Genomic DNA, 18,377 nt, shown 5'->3' with positions numbered 1-18,377 from the left:
TGGTGTACGCATACGATGGAGTGTCATTCAGCCCCAAACATAGCTGAAACATACAATGATATGCCTAAACTCTGGAAACACACCCACTGAAAGACGTGAGATTAAAAAAAAAAATCACACTAGTGTATAACAGCATTTATGTGAAATGTTCAGAACTAGTGAATTCACAGAGACTGAAGCAGATTAATGATTGTCAGAGGCTGGGTCGACAGGGAATAACAAGCGATGCTTCTGCACCCAGAGTGTTCTGTGTGATGATAAAAGCCTTTGAAAACAGAGATGGCTGCTGTGGGATGTTCTGTATGTCCTGTGGGAGCCCGTTCTCGGGTTCCTCGTGGCTTTACCCAGCAGGTCCGCATAGAGGATGATTAGGACCACAGCCTAAGTGCAGGTGTCTGAGATGGCCTGCACTTGGCTGTGCTGGGGGATGGTCTGTATGTCAAGTTGCTCTGATTGGTCAATAAATAAAACACTGATTGGCCCGTGGCTAGGCAGGAAGTATAGGAGGGACTAACAGAGAGGAGAAATAAAAGAACAGGAAGGCAGAAGGAGTCACTGCCAGCCACCACCCTGACAAGTAGCATGAAAAGATGCCGGTAAGCCATGAGCCACGTGGCAGGGTATAGATTTGTGGAAATGAATTAATTTAAGCTATAAGAACAGTTAGCAAGAAGCCTGCCATGGCCATGCAGTTTGTAAGCAATATAAGTCTCTGTGTTTACTTGGTTGGGTCTGAGCGACTGTGGAACTGGCGGGTGACAAAGATTTGTCTTGACTGTGGGGAAGGCAGGAAAACTCTAGCGACAGATGGCACTGTCACATATATTAATTTTTGTACTATGACAATTTTATCTTATTAAAAATAAAGCTTGAGAAATAGCACAAAGGTAAGAATACTTCATTGGTGTTGGAGAGGTGGTTCCACTATTAAGAACGTTTGCTGCTCTTTCAAAGGACCTGAGTTCAATTCCCAGCACCCATATGGCAGCTCACAGCCACCTGTAAGTCAGGCATCAGGAGATTCAATGTCCTCTTTATGGCCTCCACAGGCACCTGAATACCATGTGTCAGACACACAGATATATACAAATAAATTAAATATGCATAAAATAAATCATTGTTCAAAAAGAGACCAAATCACCAGTTCACTTTTGACATGTCAGCATGGGAAAAGCTGAACAGGAGGACAGTGAGATGGTGGACGAGCTTACATGAGGACATTCGGCATCTAGCTGCCAGTCTGAGCAATGCCCTGAGTGAAGGACCACGGTGACGGGAGAGGAAACACACTCCAAATCAGGAGTTATGCAATCCCGGGTCCCATGCAGTGGGGACACATGCCTGGCGAATGAGTGGGTTCACTCAGTCAGGGCTGTCTGTGTTCTGGCTGTTATTACTCATGTCTGTCCAAACCTGATCCAGACACGTGCAACCAAAGAGGCTGCGTGTCCTCCTTCCTCTCTGCTAAGAACCTGTGGTGAGGCTGCTGCTTCCACAGTCCACGCACAGGACCTTGGGTAGGAGATCAGGCTGTGGCAGTTTGCTAGAAGTGCCTTCTGGTGCCCCTTTATCAGGTTCTAGAAATAAACAGTCCCCCTGTCCTCTGGGTTAACTCTCACCTCACCAGGGGCACATCAGGAAGGGCAGGAGAATGCTGCAGTGTATTCCTGGGGTTCTTGTCTTGCCGACTGAGGTAAGCCTACATCTCAGGCCTCCAGTCTCCCCAGGAGAGATGCACACCAGCACACTTTATTTCCTGAGAGCTCGGGTATATTAATTCCTAGTTAATCTTTTGTCAACAGGTACCAACTATTAAAACTTACACACATTTCTTTGGGTCATTTCAATGTGATTATTGTGGGTAGGAGGATGGGAGAGGAGAGGAAACTTCAACTTCGGGCAGTTTTTCAGAGCATCGTTCAACTGTTTCCGTAACACGGAAGGGTGATGTGCACATTCACATACCTCTACTCTGAATCCCTTCAGTGGACGTGGTCTGCGCCTACCAGAGGGGCTCAACCAAATGGATTTCATGGCATGGTAGAGGAAGGGTGACTGGAATGGAATCTGAACCACTCAGATTTTATGTTCAGTTTTAAAAAACTGTGCCTTGTTTTAAGTGTCATTAAAAATTACTAATGCTGAAGACTGAGGAAAAGGAGACTTGAGAGGTGTGGACATTTCTTTCACTTCCAGTCTCTGCATCTCTTGCAGTTCCTGTGGTCCCTGACATCTTAGGGGGGAGGGAGGGGACAGTGGGAAGAATTTCTCCTCTTCCAGTGGGAAACAAGGCAGCGGTTACTGGCTCTGATCACTGTCACCCTGGATCTGATTTTCTGCACCTAGGAAGACACCCAGGACTTAAGAAGGAGGTTGTAATTTCTTGCTTTAACAGATATGAAGAATGTTTGAAAGAGGTGTGATCTCTGAGAAATGAAGTAAACTCTTGAGTATATTGTATATTAGATACAAATGTAAATACACTGACAACGTGAAAAAATTACCAAGGCTATTTTTAAACATTTAGAAACTACAGAAACCTCACCCTATATTTTTGAATATTTTAGGATGTCTACAGTTATGGATCTCAGTTCAGGAAGTGAAAAGCAAACCCCTGGGTTTTGTCCCTCATTCCATATTTTCTTAAAAGATCCCAGGAAATATAAACAAGCTTGGCTAATTAACACTCTAAAAAAAAGTCACAGTCCCTGGGGCTCACTTAATCCTGGGCACACCGCTTCACACTTTGAAATGAAAATTCCACGTTAACTTGGAGGATTTAGAGACTTACAAAGTCAAAAAAGAAATCATAACTCCTGCATTTTTAATCATCCATCCTCCCGGTCAATGATTTACCCCATAATTCCCACCAGAAAAATGAAGAAAGTTTTGAGGAACGAGTTATTCTCAATGTAAATCTCCTAGCAGCCTCTGTCAATCATGTTAGCCTTTTCCCGTAGTTAGCCTTTCCCCACTTCCTGCCTGAAAACTACACTACTATTTAATTGCTTGGTGACTTCCCATTTTATTAAGAGGCAGAAAAACATAAAGGGCGAAAACATGGAGATGAGGCCATAGCCATAAATTGTCCCCTTAAGCAATGAAACTTGCCTCTCCGGTGTGATAAGGTGGGCACTGTGGAAAACCCTACAAGTGCAATTCTGTGGAAGTCCACAGCCCCCATCACTTACAGCCAGCCCTGCAGTTTTCGGGGCTGAGTGCCATCCATCAGAGCCAGGCTAGTCAACTAGGTGCTCTCTAGAGCCAGTGTGAAGGGCACAGCCAGGAGTCAACTTCGTCCACCACCCTTACCCACCCCAAATTTATCTTCTGTTCTCACGAGATAAGAAAAGCAGAAGAAAGGGGTGGGATGTAGCCAGGGCTGAGGCATCACGCAGCACATGGAAGACACAGGGTTCCATCTCCCGGTACCAAATGGAAGTGGGCACAGGGGACTTGTAAGAAGCAGGCTATGAAAAAGTTTATGACCTGACTGCACTCCACCTGCCGTCCTGTTTCCTGGGAAATCGAACTATGTCATAATCCAGTGAAAACTGTAGCTAGATTTTCAGCCTCGTGAACTCAGAAGAATTCACTTCTCTCCCATTCATACACTGCCCAAATCTCCATTTCTTCCTCTGTAGGGAGACAGAAATCATTATCAGATTATGCCACATCCTGGAATGTGCCAGAGCGTCTGGCCTCTGAAGACTGCTTCCAGTGAGTCGCAGAGACTAAGTGGGGTCTGGTGTTCCAAAGCCTGGGAAAGCATCAGTTGGTGACTTCTCTAGGAGGCTGCCAGCCCAGAAACAAAGGCAGCGAGTGTTAGCAAAGCCACCCATTGATGTGTACAAGAAAGTGGGGGGTTGATGCTGTTCAGAAAACCATGCAAGTGGATAGATAAGGGAGAGAGAGAGAATGAGTGAATGAGTGAGTGTGTGTGTGTGTGTGTGTGTGTGTGTGTGTGTGTGAGAGAGAGAGAGAGAGAGAGAGAGAGAGAGAGAGAGAGAGAGAGAGAGAGAGAGAGAGAGAGAGAGAGAGAGAGAGAGAGAAGGTCTGGTAGGGCACACAAGAAACTCAGCAGGGTTACAGGAGAGAGAAATCAGGAGGCAGGATACTTGTCTGTTTTCTTCTTTCAACATATTTTAGATTTTTATTGCTTTATATGTATGGGTGCTCTGTGTGTGTGTGTGTGTGTGTGTGTGTGTGTGTGTGTGTGTGTGTGTGTGTGTGTGTGTACCACAGAAGAGGGAATTTGATTCCCTAGGACTAGAGTTACAATTGTGAGCCACCATGTGGCTGCTGGGAATTGAACCTAGGTCCTTTGCATGAGCAATAAGTGCTCTTAACCATCCAGCCAGCTCCCCACTCCTCTATTTGGTCTCCGAACATGTTTTATTATGTGAACATGCACTGCATTTTTATTCTTTCAGCTCCCAAGTCCTAACACTTAGTTCACCTCGAGGGAAGATTGAGTTGGGAAAGGACTTTAAACACCAGAGTGCTTAAGTTTCCCAGTTCCAAGGATTTCTAAGTAGACAGAATCTCCTGAAACAAGAGTGCCTAAAACCCCAGCAAGCGTAGAAGCATTGGACACTGAGCCACTGGTCCCAGCCCCCAAGTCAGCGCCACCTCCTCCCCTCTTTCTTAGAGGCAGGGCCCTGAGGGATGACCCCAGGATCATCTTTCCTGGCACCCGGCCAGCACACTCACCCGGAATTTGGCTCAAATCTATGGACAGCTTCTGCATTTACAGAGAAGCACTCGAAAGAACCAAAATTACTGTGAGTCCCCAAGGACATATAGTTGGAGTTGGAGACTTAAAAGGGTTGCATTGGGCTACTCATTTAAAGGGCAAACTGCCTATCGCAAATAGTACTTCAAGCTGAAGTTCAAGTGCATGTATTTAAAATGCCAAAGTCAAAAAACAACAATAAGAGAATGTAAGTAAATTTCCATGCAGTCTGGTGGTTGGGGTACTGTTCCGGTTCATGTCATCTAAATACAGAAAGTAAAGCACTAGACACCCCATTACAGACACAGTCCTTACCCCATGGGAGGTACAGGGGGAAATTAAATAAAAAATAATTGCAACTGGTAAGTGCTCAAAGGGAAAAAAGACAAGACTGTGAAGTAAGAGAATTTTGCAGAGAATGATGGGCGGTTAGACAGCAGGACACTCAGGGGAAGTCTAAACTGGAGCCTGAAAGATGAGTCTGGTGAGAAAAGGCAGGGCTATGAACACAGGGGGAGATTTCCAAGAGTTCTGCATGAATGGACCAACTTAATCCTAACAGCTCTCAGGTAAGCATTATTACTATGAAGATGAGTCCAAAGTCACAAGCCAGTAAGTTAAGAGTTAATGAACAAGAAGCCAAGTGACCCCCAAGTACCAGGATCTGAGTCTTCATTCTAGAACTGCTTCTGTGAGCACTCAGCTGCAAGGCCTGTGTGTGTGTGTGTGTGTGTGTGTGTGTGTGTGTGTGTGTGTGTGTGTGTACACATGCGCATTCATTCGTTCCCTGCCCCGAGAGGCGGCCAAGCACTGGAACACAGTGTTCAAGGGTGACTGGAGTGGGGATGGAGAGCAGGCACAGCCAGATCGTGTCCCACCTTGCAGGCCATGATAAAGAGAATGTCAGGGTGTGCCCAGCGGGACCACACCTGAAAGCGATTACAACAGAGCAAAGACTACCACATTCTTGCTTCCAAATGAATCTACGCAGGAATAATAAAGGAAAATAAATACTCGGCTGTCTAAAATGTTTACATATAGTCAGAAGCACTAAGCATGATTCAAGGCCCCAAAAAATGACTAACACTTCTATAGTAGGACAACTGAGAAGAAAAACATTCTGGTGAAGCAGAAAGAAAAATAGCCATTTCTCTAGAGACATGGGCAAGGTGCATGGACAGAAAACTCTACAAAAGCACACACATGAATGCATCAGACACAGTCCCCATGTCCATAAAGCTCTGCGCACTTTGATTGGTTATTGCCTTAATTGCATGCATTTCTTAGGAGGGGAAGCATGCGCTGGCCCATGTGTGGAGGTCAGAGGTCAACTTGGCAGGAGATGGTTCTCCCCTTCTACATGCGGGTCCTGGGGAGGGAACACAGGCCATTGGGCCTGGCAGCAGAGGTCACCTGCTGAGCCGTCTCATCAGGACCCCATCTTTTAAAACATTTATTTACTTTTTGGGGGGTGGGGTAGGGGATGGTGTATTCAGGCACCATGTTGCACACGAATGTCTAAGGACACCTCGTGGGAGTCAGTGCTCTCCTTCCGCTGTGTGAGTCTCGGGGCTAGAACTCCTGAGGCTTGGCAGCTGGTATCCTCACACACTGATCCATCCCCTTATTATATTCTAAACGCGTTTTTCTCCAGTGTTAAGACAGATATGGGAAGAGAGACCTCTTACATAGTTTAGCCTTCCAGGTAACAGAATGGAGAAGCCTCTTTATTGGTTTTTAGTAAGGAAAAACATAGATTGGCCTCAAACATACAGTTAGAAGGATGGATATTAACACACATGTCTAAAGAGACTTGTTTAGTACAGTACATCTCTAAAATCAACTACCCAATCACTTTTGATAACTACAAAGTAGTGACTTATTGGCGTGGAGGAAGTTTTGCTCTTTGTAACTGATAAAAGCAGGTGAATTTTTGTGTTTAAACTCTGACAATACACATTATTCTTAATAATAAAGTTGTACTTTTGAGATGACTAGTTTTGAGGCTAGCCTGAGCTACAGTGAGACTCTCTCTCAAACAACCAAATGAGCAAAAACAAAAAAGCCAGATGGCTCAGCCGGCGGTTAAGAGCACTGGCTGCTCTTCCAGAGGACCCTGGTTCAATTCCCAGCACCCACATGGCAGCTCACATCTGCCTGAAACTCCAGCTTCAGGAGATCCAACACCTTCACATAGACATGCATGTGGGCAACACACAAATGCACATAAAGTAAAAATAAACAATTTTTTAAAAATAGCTAAATCTTTAAGAAAAAAAAAACCATCATGAAATGAGAGACATGCTATATAATATTAAGTGATTCTCCGTCTGTGGAACACAACCCCTCTGGTATCAGATAGTTACACATATCCTGCACATCAGACATTTACATTACAATTCATAACAGCAGCAAAATACAGTCATGAAGAAGCAAGGAAATAATTTTATGGTTGGGGTCACCATGACATGAGGAACTGTATTAAAGGGTTGCAGCATTAGGAAAGTTGAGAACCATTGGTCTATTAAGTTGCCTTGGAGCAGAGGCTCAGTGTAGGCTGGAGAACTACACAATGGTAAGATGGGTTCTGGAAAGCCGGGCGGTGGTGGCACACGCCTTTAATCCCAGCACTCTGGAGGCAGAGGCAGGCAGATCTCTGTGAGTTCGAGGACAACCTGGGTTACCAAGTGAGTTCTAGGAAAGGCGCAAAGCTACACAGAGAAACCCTGTCTTGAAAAACCAAAGAAAAAAAAAGATGGGTTCTGGAAGTACCCACTGAGTCCAACATCATTTCAATGTTCAGGAAAGCACCACGAAGAACAGCCCTGAACAAAGGCAAACCCTAGCCAGCTCTCCCTGCTACTCCACCAGTCAAGGGTCCATGCGTCACCTGGGCAGCTGTCAAAACTGTGTCCTTGACTCCAGCAAACCAGGAACACAGCCTGACAGCCGCTGGACACCGGAAACAGCATCACCATAGGTGGAGTCTTTTCACCCCACGGCGATGGGGACTCCGCTTTCCTCACACGCTTTCACGATAGAGTCCGTGCCGGTCTCAGGCTGAGCCCCAGAAGCATCTGCAATCTTCCCAGTGGCTTCAGATGCCAGCAAGCCTTCCTCAGCACCACAAGTGGAGTTCGGGGCACACTGCCTGGTCTAGCCTCCTCCACAGAAGAGCCCTCTGACAGTTCTTCCTGTCTTGCTGAGCATTTCATCTTCCTCTGATCTAAAACCCACACGCTACCACTCTTGAGGTCTTCACCAACATTTAATTCCTCTGTTTTGGAGGAGCCTCGGCATCAGACATGGTGGTGCAGTTCCGTAATCCCAGCTGAGAGAAGTTAAGGCAGGGGATCCCAATTTGAGGTCTGCCAGGGCTACACAGAAGTTTTAAGGATTCATTCCTCATAAACGTTCCTTTCCACCTCAGAGCTCCCGGTCTGTGCGCTCTTGGCTTTGAGAAAACCCACTTCCTGTCTCAATGATGGATTTGGAGTCGGGGAGATGATTCACCTGGTAAAGTGCGTTCTGTCCAAGCCCAAGGATCCAGAGTTTGTAATCCCCATCACTCACATAAACAGCTACACGTGGCGGCACATGCTTCCGATTCCAGGGCTGAGCAGGCAGAGACGTGTCATCTCTGGGCTCACTGGCCAGCTAGCCTAGCCTAATCAGAAAGGCCCAGACCAGTGAAGATCATGTCTCAAAATCAGGGTAGAAGGGTCTTGAGGAATGACATCTGAGGTTGACAGCTGACCTCTACATGCAAGAATACACATGTGCACATACATTTGAACACACATATACAGAGAGAGAGAGAGAGAGAGAGAGAGAGAGAGAGAGAGAGAGAGAGAGAGATCACACTAACAACAGCAAAAATATTAATTTTTTAAAGAAGTTCCAGGTCAGCCTAGGCTACATAGGGAGTTTAAAGTCTGAGATACAAGATTCTGACTCAAACAGCAAGAGAGGAAATCCTCTGCCTTGGATCTTTATTCAGCCCTCTTAGCTCCGAGGTCCTCAACTTCTGCATTTATGCTCACTTGCCCTCCACGGTTCTCTGTCACACTTCTAACATGCCCAAACTTCCTTCTCCCAACTCTGCTGCCCTCTCCTAGGGAGCACTGGTTTTGCTCTTCCTTTACTGGGACATCTCCAGCCCTGGCTCTCCCCACCCGCCACCCACTCTGTGGCTTATCCTTACGCACGGAACATCAAGAATGAGGATTAAGGACACAAAGACAGAAGTCTGGAGTACTTGCCAGCTCTGCCACTGACCATTCCATGACCTGCAGTGAGCAAAACACCTAATCCTCCAAGTTAATTTCCTCCCTCTGTAAAACCAGGTTAGTCACAGCTGCTCCACCTCCCTACAGGTATGCAGAGGGTCAAATGAGTATGCGCAAGCGTGTGCGTGCGTGCGTGTGTGTGTGTGTGTGTGTGTGTGTGTGTGTGTAAGTCCAATGGGAGTCACAGCTCCACCTCCCTACAGGTATGCAGAGGGTCAAATGAGTATGCGCAAGCGTGTGCGTGCGCGTGTGCGTGCGCGTGCATGCGTGCGTGCGTGCGTGCGTGCGTGCGTGCGTGTGTGTGTGTGTGTGTGTGTGTGTGTAAGTCCAATGGGAGTCACAGCTCCACCTCCCTACAGGTATGCAGAGGGTCAAATGAGTATGAACGTGCCTGTGTGTGTGTGTGTGTGTGTGTGTGTGTGTGTGTGTGTGTGTGTGAGTCCAATGGGAGCCATAAAGCTGCAAGAGCCTAGTCACCCCTGTTTCTACTCTGCCATTATACAGAGGCAGGAGTGGTTATGTGTGAGCTTCAGCCTGTTACAGCTAATGCAAGCAGTATGACACAGTCTAGTTTCTACTGTGATTTACTAATTTGGTAACAATCACATTTCATTCAAAACAAGTACAGCCTTTGGTTTTTTGGTTTTGTTTTTTTAATTGTGTGAGCATGTACTTCTGGAAGACAGCTATAGAAGAGGATTGCTGAGCATGTACCAAGGCAGGCCATTCCAAAGTGTCTCACAAGGGAGGTTGGGGAAACTGAGGCAGATTAGCCTTCCTATGATCTAAAGTGGGCATCTTACTCTCGAGCCTGCACCCTTATGCACTGTCCTGCAACCCTGAAGTGATGACAGAAAGCGAGCGTGCCGATGTGACGGTCTCTAGAACACTGGGTAGAAGAGGCTATATCTGCAAGAACCTTCGGGATCTCTAAAACCAAGACAGCGTCATTCAAGTTGCAATCTTCAAGTGCTGCTGGGCATACTCAGTTACTTCTCTATGCTGAAGCCAAGGAGCTTCATTGGCACAGCTTTCTGAAAAACCAATTAGAGGAGTGTCCCATCAACCCTGGCAAGACCATGGGGGCAGCAATTCACCCTACAGAAACTATCATACATGTGTATGACAAATACTCCCAATAATGAAGCTTCTAAAATTATAGAAAGAGAAGTGACGCACAGCCAAGAAAAGGATGGGGTAGAGAGATGGAGCATTGCGCAGCCACGTAAAAAGGCGTGCTGTTGAACTACGTATAACAGCCTATTGGTGGGGCTTATTATTTCAGTAGCCCAAGTTTTTTTGTTTTGTTTTTTTTCCGAAAGAGGGTCTCTCTGTGTAGTTTTGGTGCCTGTCCTGGAACTTACTCTATAGAGCAGGCTGGCCTCGAACTCACAGAGATCTGCCTGCCTCTGCCTCGCGAGTGCTGGAATTAAAGGCGTGCGCCACCACCACCCGGCTGCACTAGCCCAAGTATACACAAGCATGGATAAGTCACTTTCCCAAAGTCTCAGTTTTCTTAGATGCAAACGGTGACGAAAGCCCTGATCTCACAGATCATTAAGAGTTAACAGACGGACAGGCCGGAAAGACGGCTCTGCAGGTAAATGTGCGTGCTGTGCAAGCCCGATGACCTGAGTTCGATCCCCCACAATCCTGGAAGTTGTCCTCTGACCTTTGCATGCACACACGTGCACAAACAGTAATAAAAAGACAAGAGAAATAATTTTTATAGGAATCAATAAATTAACGCCTACAGAGGGGGTGCTGTGGAGACTGGTACAGGGCAAGAATGTGGCAAATGTCCATCACTGCCAAACCAATCTAGGAACTGAAGCTCACACACTAAATAAACTGGGACACTAACTCAATGCAATGTTAACATATCAAAGTGGGACAATGTTTTTCTTTTAAATTTCCTGTGTTTTTACTTTTGTCTTTTGAATTAAACCAGCAATATATTAATATTTAAGTATTTCCATTTATTTCAAGTAGCCTTAATAATCCTTCTCTTGAGCTAATAATTTTTTTCTAGTATAGTCCGGCCTGTGCATACTGTGTTTATGGAAATGGAATATTTTATTGATTTAATCTGAGGAGTAATATATTTCACCTCCATTTTTCAGCGTCAAACAGCCTGCTCATATTTCATCCTATAAAAATATTTTCTGCACTCTTATACATTTTCAGATTAAGAGTGTTCTGAATGGAATATTAGAGCATAAAAACCTGTGGAAGGGAATGGATTGATGTCTGAAGAAAGTAAAGTTATAGGACACAAACACGACAACTTTGTGATGGCTTTAAGATAAAAAGTAAAACCTTACCTCAATCACGTAAGGTCAGAGGTTACCGCAATCAACATTTCAACTCCACCGACAACTCCCTCGTGTGGTCAGAGAAGGTGGACGTAACTCAGTAGCTCAGCAGTCCATCCAGTGTGGTGACAACCATTCTGAAAGGGGAAAGATCCCATTGAGGGAAGTGTGATGGAGCGATCTCCTTTCTAAGTTGAGGCTGACCAGCCGGGGTAGTCAATGATTCGGGTCAGCTATGCGTTTCCAAAATCAACCTCAACTTCTCTCCTGCTGGGAGTGGGAGCAGGATAAAGAACTGAGGAAAATGCAAAGACCGGTCTCTCTGCTGGTAGAGGCTGGCTGCCACTCTTCCGGTGATTTATTCTTTCAAAGAAAAGGGCTCATCCCTCACCGCCTTTCATCCTCAGCTGTTACCACTCTTCTGTGTAGTTGCTAAGATATACATAGGTCAGCTCATACATCTCTCCCCCCCCCCCCATCTTTACATTGTTTCCTGTCATTTTATACTCGGACCACCCTCATCGACGCTCTTAAGTGGCAGTTCCCCGGGATAAGAACCTTGAGACTCAACCACGCTCTCCACCATTGCCAATTCCGACACCAATCGGCCACCATCTTTCCTTGAACTTCTGTTTTAGTGGCAGTGATTTAGTAACATTGCCTGGTACCAAAGCCACTGGCACACTGCATGTGTCTACGACTTCTTGACCTGTAGCCTGGACCCTTCCTGTGGATTGCCACCTGTCCGCTTTCTTCCTATTACCTGCACAACCTTGAAGAGACTGCCCTTGCCCCCGAGCTCTTGGTTTTCTTGACTACGCAATCAAGAACCGACGCCACTTTCACATCCTCATTGCTCTATGAAATCATTGCTCTATGAATCCCTGGGCATGAATCACACTCCCGCCATTCTGCAGAATGGAACCAGTATGTCTGCTCTGCCAAAAGTCTCAGCTTCGCTATGAATAAAATGAGAACACGCATCCCAGAGGCTGCTGTTAAAGAAGAACAGTACAATCTTTTGTCTCACTGATCCCGCCACAGGTACTCAACAGCATCAGCCATCCCCGTCCCATCTTACAGACTACCACCAACCAACCCTAAGGCTCTCTAGCCTTAAAACTTCTAAACCCCGAGTCCTCTTTTACCCATACCCTTGGTGTTAAAGATTTTGTCTTCTGCCAAATATAAACTCCTGTGCTGGCTTTCAGTTCTCCCAAGATCTATCATCCACTAACTATGTGCTGGCAGCTTCCAGTTCCTTCTGTTCCAGGGAGACTAGTCCCGACTACCAAAAATATGCAGTCTTCCACTCTGCCTATGTAACCATCATGTCCCCTTGTGAGGTGTGTGCTAGGGTTACAGGCCCAGCAATGCTCATCATCCACCTTCCGTAACCCTCAAACACCACCTAACATTACTGTCCAGTGTGGCATTGTGTATTAAGTTTAACTGTCCAGCTGACAAGTGATTATTAAGTTTTTCACTTTAGTGTAGACAGTATTAGAGTTTTATAAGTCAATTCTCTTCTGGGTCAGCTCTGCCAACGCTCTTTGAAGTCAATAGGGCTTTACTAAGTTTACTAAAAGGAATTCAAAAGTTTTCACCATAAAGACATAATAAATGTTTGAGAAGATATATCTGCCTGGATTTAATAATTCACAAAATATGTATGTTTTGAAATATATTGTTAACCAATTGCGTACAATATATTCACAACTTTTGTGTCCCAGGTTCAATGACCAGTGGGTACCAGGCACATCTAACCTGCTAGGTCACATAGGTCCTGAGATGCATATGAACATGACCCAGCACATTTCTAGAAGACATCGAGAGGTAATGTCAAAAGGCTGGGCACCACTTATAGGCAATTCAGTCTAAGGATCACCTCATGGAGCTAAGAGATGAATTTTAAGTATGTCCAACAAGTATTAGATCTCATGCCAAAGTGAACATGCTCGAATTTCAAATTGCGTCTCATAACCAAGCTCTTACCATCACTGACAATAACTTGCCATGGGAAAAGGGTGACTACAATTTTATCCCAAAGAGATGAACAAAAAAATTAAAGGAAGGCCAGACGGTGGTGGTGCATGCCTTTAATCCCAGCACTGGGGGGTAAAGACAGGTGGATCTCCGAGTTCAAGGCCAGTCTGGTCTACAGAGTGAGTTCCAGGACAGCAACTCTGTCTCAAAAAAAACAAAACAAAACAAAAAACCTAAAGGAAGGTCCTGAGCAGGAATAAGAAGAAGATTTAGTGATGTGCTGAGGGATGCAGGAAGAGTAACTGATAGAGAGGAAACGGAACCACCACAAAGGTGAGAGAACCATGCCAACAGCAGAGTTGAGTAGGGCAGGACAGAAACTCACAGGAGGCCTCCGTCTTGAGAAACAGGAAGCAGGCGCAACTTTCAATATGGCTGACATAAGATGCCTGTGGCAGAGGACTGAAGAGAAACCAGGAGAGCAAATGGAATAGCAGACTTGCCTGTCAAGAACTCTAAAGTTGACTGCTGGTCACTTTCAACCCCTGGGGTCTGCCTAACCTAACATCCTGATAAAAACACCTGAATTATTTAGTTTCATTCTTCTGTATGAGAAATCCAGAGGAGAGAAACTTAGAGAGGAAGGCCTTATTTGGACCAACAGTTTCAGAGGGTGGAGCAGCTAGCTCCATTTCATGGTGGGCCAGGAAACAGAGAGAGCTGGCAGGATGCGGTGTGGTGTGTGATGATATACCCCCAGGGATGAGCTACTTCCTCCAACCAGCTCCCAGCCCCTAAAGATTCCACCAGCTCCCCAAAATATCACCACCACTGGGATGTGACAGTTCAGCCCCTAGCTGCCAACCCCTGCTCTGCTAACACCACCCTGCTTGCCTGGTATTGTCTCCCTAAGAAATCTCACCATTCAACACTTTCCACTGCCAAGCCTGGAACGCGGGAACACGACGGTTACTCACACAGATAAAACAGATACGACGCTGTGTCAAACCGACAGCACAATGCTGGGTAATTTATAAAGTTAACGCTCAATTATTTTTAAAGTAAGATGTTTTCATCTTTCAAAATAGTGTTTGTTCTAAGCTGGGAGGTGGTGGCGCATGCCTTTAATCCCAGCACTCAGGAGGCACAGAGAGATAGGTGGATGATCTCTGTGAGTTCCAGGACAGATGTTGTTACACAGAGAAACCCTGTCTTGAAAAACCAAAAAAATTAGTGTTTGCTCTCAAGTATAAGTTTAGAAAATTCAAGAGATAAAACTTGTTAAGTGCTGTTAGCATCTTGTTGAATCTTTCCCCACTTTGGTATATATCCATGGCTGCTGTGGGATGGTCTTTCTGTATGCTGTGAGTATGTGTTGCTACCATTGGTTAAGAAAGAAGCTGTTTTGGCCTATGGCAACACAGGATATAGCCAGACGGGTAATCCAAGAGAGATACAGGGAGAAGAAAGGTGGAGTCAGGGAGACACAAACACCGAGGGTGGGGTGGGGGGTGGAGGGGTTACAGGTTGTAATGGAACACAGGTAAAGCCACATGGTGATACATAGATTAATAGAAACTAATAGAAATGGGTTAATTTAAGACGTAATAGCTAGCAAGCAATAAGCCTGAGCCATAGACAAAACAGTTTGCAATTAATATTAAGCCTCTAGTGATTATTTTATAAGCTGCTGTGGGCCAGGTGGGACCCAGAAAAGTTTCTGGTTACACATGGCCAATTTATAAACATAATACACAAACAAGAATTATCTGGTATTATCTGTAACTGGATTTTCCCATTTATTTTCATGGAAGCACTGTCATATAATAGTTTTCTACACCTTTATTTTAATGACTGTATGGGATTTCATTTTAAAACTCCTTTGACTCACTGAAATAATTTTCTAAGCTTTGATTGTAAAACAATGCTGACTTGGATACCTTTTCACACATTATTCGGTATTTTTCTGGAAAAAGTCACAGGCCAGTCACATGAAACGTAAGGAGCTGTACTGTGAAAAGCTGCACATGAGAATGTTAAATCCCTGGAGAGGTGGCTCAGTGGTCAAGAGCACTGGCTGCTCTTGCAGAGGTTCTGAGTTCAATTCCCAGCAACCACATGGTGGCTCACAACCATCTGTAATGAGATCTGGTGCCCTCTGCTGGCCTTCAGGCATACATGCAGACAGAACACTGTATACATAATAAATAAATCTTTTTTTAAAAAAAGATTATTTATACAAAGGAGGGTGCCAGATCTCATTATAGATGGTTGTGAGCCACCATGTGGTTGCTGGGAATTGAACTCAGGACCTCTGGAAGAGCAGCCAGTGCTCTAAACCTCTGAGCCATCTCTCCAGCCCAATAAATAAATCTTTAAAAAAAAAAACAATGTTAAATCCTACGACACGTGGCAATACCACTCTTTCACACCCCTCCAATATATTTTTTAGTATTTTTTAATATTATAGTCTATAGATATTTCAAACAGTGTGGCTATGAAGTTAACACATTTTACCTTTTTATACTTCTTGTTCCTGTTCTTTATTTTTCTACTTGAGTGTTAACCAGGTAGTATGGATTTACACTATCTCATTAGATCAAGGGCATCATCCACGTGATACCCTGACTGTACACTGATTGGGAGGTTTTGGTTACATGAAGTAAAGTCTACGGAAGCCTCTGAGTCTCAGAAAGGATCCTGGTGTGGGTCTCGAGAGTCTGAAGACACTAGCATATGCCTTTGCCTTGCTGAGAGTTTCCTAGCTCACATTTTTCCAGAAGAGGAACATCTCCACTTTATCGGCCTATTTCAAAGATCTCAGAAAGTCAAGGTAAGCTCACAAGTCAAAGTAACCTTCATAAAAGCAAAGGAACAAACAGGATCACCCCCACTTACTAAGCAGCGGGTGCCTCAGTCTTCCAGCCCTCCATCAGGCTGTGAGGTGAGAACTATCACTCCTCTTTCACAGACAAACATACGATAGAGTGAGAGACTCTTGGTTTTACATATAAGCCATGTAGACATGGGACGATGGCTTACTAAGTGCATGAGGACCTGAGTTCAGATCCCGAGTACCTATGTAAAAGCAAGTCATGACAGCACATGTTTGCAATCCTAAGGCTTGAGAGGTAAGATGGAGATGGATGGATCCCTGGGTGTCTCTGATCAGACTACCTGGCTAAAATGGTCAAGCTCTGGGTTGGATAAAAAAGTATGCTTTCAAAAGGAGGTGGGGAGTGAGCCATGCTGAGGTGGCGTGCGCCTTTAATCCCAGCACTTGGGAGACAGAGGCAGGTGGATTTTTGTGAGTTCAAGGCCAGCCTGGTCTACACACACACACACACACACACACACACCATATACTGATTCTCAAGACTCTTCTCAGCTGTAATCTCAGAGGCTAAGCTTCAAACAGCTCCTAGCTCCATCCATCCTCTTGAGCATCTCTAGTAAACTCAGTCACGAGTAAACTCACTTCTCTCGCTTTATGTTTCTTGATACTTAATGGTCTTTCTGATATTCATAAAAAGTCAAGTGTTTGGGGCTGGGAACCAAGGCTACTCTATCAGCCACTACAAACTCAACGGCAAACGTTTTCCTTTCTTCCAAAGGTCCTTCAGGGGCTTCTCGGTGAGTGACTTCCACAGTAACAGTGCCCACGCGAACCCTCCTTTTGTGAAAGGCGAAGCACGCTGTGCTCTATAAATATTTTACACACAGCCCGTGCTGCAACTCTAGAAGCCAAGGGCTCCACCGAACTCTCTGGCAAACACTGCTCCTATCAACGCCGGGTGCGGGCTTTGTCATCCTGCAGGGTCCTCCCCACTTAGACCTAAGTCTCTCTCCCAAATGTCTGTTTTGTTTTTTACTGTAGAAGCTGTGCAAAGGGCAAGGAAGAAGGGTCTGAAATTAGGACAAAAGGAGGCAGCTGATAACTAAACCTGACTGGGCTCACAGCTCTTTGCTGAGGCCTGAGGGCAAAAGTTCATGGCTGTGTGACCCTGGAAGACAGGTTTTTATCAAAGGGTATTAGTAGAACCAAAGGACTCATTGCCAGAAAGGGAAAAAAAAAACACCATACTTTGATTAATCAGGTGATGATTTAAAGACAATTCTAGAAATTTGAAGGCTAACACGTGTGCAATAGAAAGTTTCCAAATTGGAATTGGGAAGCCAAATGTCTCAAATTCCCCTGCCACCTGATAGCAGGTACAGGCTGATATATCTCAGGAGCCATGAGCAAGGACAGTTGGCATCCCTGCAGGGTGGATGTAGCCACAGAAGCTAGAGAAGAACTGTGGCTAGGTAAACTGAGGAAGCATGGACTATAGACCATTGGGCAGTACCCAGCCTGAGGTAGCTCATCACAGGCTTGGAGGCAGGAAGCTTGCTCAGTGTTCAACTCCCAAGTACCTGTGGCTCTGGCTTCCCAGCTTCAGGGAGGCTACACCAGCAGAACCACATCTGCCCTCTGGCTGCAGCCACAGGAGAGTGGGAGCCGCAGGAGAAAAGCCAGGTGCTGAATGTACACTTGTGAGGCCAAGCATGGCCTCAAAAGTAGTTCAAAAGTGGCAGGGACCAGTGTCAACACAGGGCCCAAAGGCCTTACTGACATTGTGACAGGCCATCAGACCTAGAAGCTTGACACAACCTGTCTTAGGGTGTTATTGATATGATGAGACACCATGATCACGGCAACTCTTATGAAGGAAAACATCTAATTGGGGCTGGCTTACAGTTCGGAGATTCAGTCCAGTCTCACCACGGTGGGAAGCATGGCAACACACAGGCAGACATGGTGCTGGAGAAGGAGCTGAGAGTTCTATATCAGGATCCGCAGGCAGCAGGAAGGGTGAGTGAGTCAATCCTGACTTGAGTTCTGAAACCTCAAAGCTCTCCCGCAGTGACACACTTCCTCCAACAAGTCCACACCTCCTGAAAGTGCCACTCCCTCTGAGCCTATGGGGGCCATTTCATTCAAACCACCACACAACCCCAAGAAGGAGGTGTGGGGAGAGTTTCAGGGACAACCAAGGCGAACCACGTAAC

At 45.5% G+C, this 18,377-nt stretch overlaps 1 protein-coding gene across 8 annotated transcripts in view; it reads right to left on the bottom strand.

Annotated features, from left to right (window-relative positions):
• The window catches only part of Kank1 (KN motif and ankyrin repeat domains 1), a 205,128-nt gene that overhangs the window by 116,404 nt on the left and 70,347 nt on the right, over positions 1-18,377 (bottom strand). For 6 of the 8 annotated variants that reach the window (XM_015996406.3, XM_076561544.1, XM_076561558.1 and 3 more), the window contains exon 2: positions 11,349-11,476. The exons of 1 other annotated variant lie outside the window; for it this stretch is intronic. The gene's annotated coding sequence lies outside the window, so the exon portion shown is untranslated. Of the gene's footprint in view, positions 1-11,348; positions 11,477-12,102; positions 12,299-18,377 lie in introns of those variants that run through there. One more of the 8 variants, XM_076561555.1, reaches the window with a different exon arrangement.

The sequence above is a fragment of the Peromyscus maniculatus genome, chromosome 1, assembly GCF_049852395.1.
Source record: "Peromyscus maniculatus bairdii isolate BWxNUB_F1_BW_parent chromosome 1, HU_Pman_BW_mat_3.1, whole genome shotgun sequence".
Classification (NCBI taxonomy): domain Eukaryota; kingdom Metazoa; phylum Chordata; class Mammalia; order Rodentia; family Cricetidae; genus Peromyscus; species Peromyscus maniculatus.
Note: the sequence above shows the minus strand (reverse complement) of the source record. Positions and strands in the feature narration are given on the sequence as shown.